Genomic DNA, 4,409 nt, shown 5'->3' on the forward strand with positions numbered 1-4,409 from the left:
GTGTGGGGAATATTTTCTTGGCACTCTTTGGGCCCCTTGGTACCAATTGAGCATCGTTGCAACGCCACAGCCTACCTTGGCTGTATTGTTGCTGACCATGTCCATCCCTTTATGACCATAATGTACCCAATTTCTGATGGCTACTTTCAGCAGGATAATGCGCCATGTCATAAAGCTGGAATCATCACAGACTGGTTTCTTGAACATGACAATGAGTTCGCTGTACTCAAATGGCCTCCACAGTCACCAGATCTCAATCCAATAGAGCATCTTTGGGATGTGGTGGAACGGGAGATTCGCATCATGGATGTGCAGCCGACAAATCTGCGGCAACTGTGTGATGCCATCATGTCAATATGGACCAAACTCCCTGAGGAATGCTTCCAGCACCTTGTTGAATCTATGCCACGAAGAATTGAGGCAGTTCTGAAGGCAAAAGGGGGTCCAACCCGTTACTAGCATGGGGTACCTAATAAAGTGGCCGGTGGGTGTAAATTAATGACGCTATGCTGAAGAGTTGCTGCGTAGTTGGTTGCACCAACAATACATCCCAAAATCTTGATCTACAATTTGTTCCTCTGCAATGTCCTCAAAGATATCTTGATAGAAGGGCTTTGGATCAAAGCTAAAGACCAGATCCCAGGCTACCTTTTGGAGGAAAGAACTGCGCTGTCACATCAGGACACAAGCTATTGGATGGCGGGTTTATTGAGAATTTCACACTGAGATTTTATCATAAGATACTTGATTATTCACAGTCGATGTGGTAAATCGCTAAATGATACTGTTGACAGTTACTAATTTGTAGTGACTTTACTTAAAATCTAAAACAAAGTAGTCACTTAGAGGCGGAGGTATGTCCGACTCGCTGAACAAAATAATTCACTGATGTCAAAGCTTTAGTCTGTAACTTTATTGATGGAAAAAAGACGACTTAATATATTGTGAAGACGTATATTCAAATAAATCACAGCGATCAAAAACTATAAAATACAACGTCCCATTTCCTCAGACTCGTTCACCTCCAGGCCTGTAGCAGGTGTGTAAATTAACTACATAAATCACCGGCCACATCCACGTGACTTAGCATAAAAGGTGCAACAACAATTAAGCAATACAGTTAATTTCATAACAAGCACTATGACTCCTACATGATGGATAGCTAAAGTTAGCTCAATAACAGTTATAGCAGCATCAGAATGTCGTCTTCAAATGCCTCAGGAGGATTTATTTTGACCAACCTAAGTTGGTGATTGTTGGAACAGTAATAAAGATTAAGTTATCATGAGTTCAATTTGAGGTTTAATGAAGTGCATTTTTGGATGAGTTAAAGCAACACTAGAGAACTTATTCCGCTTTGGTCCCCCTACAGGTTGGAAGTGGAATTGTCCCATTATGTCTCATTCAAACTACAGATCCCAATCTTGGCAAACTTGCATAGTGTGGTTATAGCCTAGAGAGCTGCAAAACAATGCAGAAGTGCCGTATACCCTTTTACAAGTTGACAAAAACGATTTTGGAAACATTATTTTAAGTTCCAAAAAGTGCTCTAGTGTTGCTTTAAGGAAAATAACATTATTTTAGGTTACAAAAAATGCTCTAGTGTTGCTTTAAGGAAAATAACATTATTTTAGGTTACAAAAAGTGCTCTAGTGTTGCTTTAAGGCATGGGTTAGCAACCTTAGGCACCATGCCCAACCAGTGGCATACTAACAATAAATGTGCAAGAGAGTTTTTGGGAAATGTTCCAATCTGCATGCCAAATGACATCTTTCACAGCTGTTGGCTGATTGACTTTTTTTTCCCATGCGCCCTGCTCTGCCTCTGATTGGCCAGTACTTATTGCTTTCTTCTGCAAAAAGTAATGAAAATATTAACACTGCCTTAACAGGCTCGGTAGATGATGACAGGCTTATGCTGATGCGGAAAACTAATTAACAAGAACATTTTTAAAATGGCACTTCACTTTAAAAATGCTGCTGATCCCTGAAAGGCAATTAATCTAGTGTTAGGTGAAGGAGAGAAACTTGAATATAGGTGTACAGCTGTATTTTTCTGTATATTAAGAAAAATGGGTGTCAGTATATTGCTTTTCTTGATATTTAGGTAGTGGTTTCCAGCATTTCTGTTTGTTGAGAGGCGGATGAATCTAACATAAATATGCATGAGTTAGCTAACTATATAGATAGATACATGGTGCGCAATAATATTTAACGTTCTAGCTAATGGGTCATAAGTTAACAGTATTTATTTTTTTAACTTTAACTTAATACTGAATATTTGTAGCGTGAACTCACTAAGTTATTCGCCTTTACATTAGTTTGACGCCACATTGTTAACTAAGCGTAACAATATGGCGTCAACTAACTTGGCTAGGCCTAGCTACGCTATAGTTTAACATTAGCGTTAACGTTATGCGTTTGTGCCGTTAGCAACGCTGCTTTAACATAACGTTGTCTATAGCTAATTTTCCGCTTTTCTTCGTCAATAAAACACACGTTAGTGTACATGTTTCTACAATGATTTGTTACGTCGACAAATGTACTTGTAAGAGCAAACTTACCGTGTGTATCTTTGTATGTGTGTATATTTGAAGTTCCTTTTCTGTTTCTAAAATTTTACGGACAGTTTGGTATCAATGGTGTCCATGGAAACCGCACGCGTCCTCTCCTTTCTTTCACGTTCCTTTTAGTTTCCCAGCTAACTTTCTATGGCCACAGCGTTTGATCATTATGCAGAGCCAAACCGTCCCCGATGGTTGCTATGATACAGACAAATACAACGGAACGCGAGTAGGGTTAAAACACCCAAAACACAAACTTTGAAATATCAAAATGTAACCGTTAATATAATGCGTCCCCAGAGGGTAATAACTTGACATGGCCACAGCTCAATGTAATGCACCAAAACTCTGCCATTACTATATCGTTCTGTTTTTCTTCTTCAAGCAAGGCAAGGCAAGGCAGCTTTATTTGTATAGCACATTCTGCAACACAAAAAAGTCACAGTGCATTATAAGAAATTAACAACTACTTAGACAGTTTGGTATTAACATATTGATTCAAAGATTTTTTTGTCTCATAAATATGCACAGTGAAATGCAGGGTGGCATAGTCTAGGGCTAAAAAGGCAAGTCAGCAATACAGGATAATAATAACAACCTTAATAATTAAAAATGATACTAGAGTTTGAGTAAAAAAGATAACATAAAGATATAATAAATATATGTGCTACACCTTTTTCATATTTCAAGTCTACCTCCAGTGATCAGCAGCTACAACCTTAAGTGTGTATTTCTTTTTTTTATATTATATTTTATATTAAATATGTTTCCTAACAGCAAATGCAATTCACCTGTGTGAAGTGTAACTTTGGATATAAAAGTGTTGTGATTTGCATAGTCAGAGACTCTAAAATGTCAAGACAAATGTTGTTATTATACTAAAATCCCTGTATGCTTTCCTTTTAGTGTGTCCACATGACCGCATATTTGAGAGCCTATTTCCTCTCTCACTACTGGTTTGGCAGTGTCATTCAGACAAACACTGGCTAGTGAAAACAGTCTATTTGGGGGACACTCTCTGTTTAGGCATTGTATATAAGTTCACTTGGTTCAAAGTTAATAAGCCAATAAACACAGGCATGTTACACTTTATTCTTGAAATGGGGATGAAAAAGTAAATACACTATTTTCAAGCGCATGGTAAATATAGACATTGTACTTTTAAATGTCTATTACACATTTAAAAGCTACCTCTGTTCTCTCTTTGACATTTTTAAATAGCACAATAATTTCTCAAATAATAATTTAAAGTGTTAAACAACTATGAGAATGATTACGTACAACCAAGCATTTTTCAAACCGTTCTACTTCTTACTATACACACTCACTCAAAAGTTATATGAGACAGAAACATAAATACATCTAAAGCATGGCCCCAAAACATGATTGATAAACGTGGCGCAGGCCTGTTTTCATTCTATGTGACTCTTTCCCTCTTAAAGGACAAATGTGTGTCCTTAATGTTTGGCAGGTGCACATCCATGATGTCCGAGATTGACTGAGAGAAATTATATCCCATTGCCAATGAAACCACCGATTTCCTCTGGTACTTGCATTGTCTGGCACACTGTCTGCCAGGAGCACCAATGGTACAGAGACCTATCCCCTTCAACTTGCCGTGTACGGCGGCCCAAAGGGTGGAACTACTTTTTCTCCTAAACCATTCGCGTAAGTTCGACCGAGCCTGCATGCAAATCAATCACCAAGGATTCCCCTGGGGGAGGAGAAGTAGTAGCTCATCTCTAGTATCAAGAGAGATCACTCTAGATGTTGTTGTTGTTAGAAGAGTGGATTTATGAGTTTTCCTTCCCCTCCAGGTATTTTAGTTGAAACTTGGGGCAAGCTG

The 4,409-nt window shown here is 38.3% G+C and overlaps 1 protein-coding gene across 5 annotated transcripts in view; it reads right to left on the minus strand.

The window, feature by feature from the left end:
• The window catches only part of armc4 (armadillo repeat containing 4), a 55,539-nt gene extending 52,852 nt beyond the window's left edge, over positions 1-2,687 (minus strand). For all 5 annotated transcript variants that reach the window (XM_034862353.1, XM_034862352.1, XM_034862349.1 and 2 more), the window contains exon 1: positions 2,564-2,687. The gene's annotated coding sequence lies outside the window, so the exon portion shown is untranslated. The remainder of the gene's footprint in view (positions 1-2,563) is intronic.
• Between the last annotated feature and the right edge of the window lie 1,722 nt (positions 2,688-4,409).

The sequence above is a fragment of the Etheostoma cragini genome, chromosome 22 (genome assembly GCF_013103735.1).
Source record: "Etheostoma cragini isolate CJK2018 chromosome 22, CSU_Ecrag_1.0, whole genome shotgun sequence".
In the NCBI taxonomy this organism is placed as follows: Eukaryota; Metazoa; Chordata; class Actinopteri; order Perciformes; family Percidae; genus Etheostoma; species Etheostoma cragini.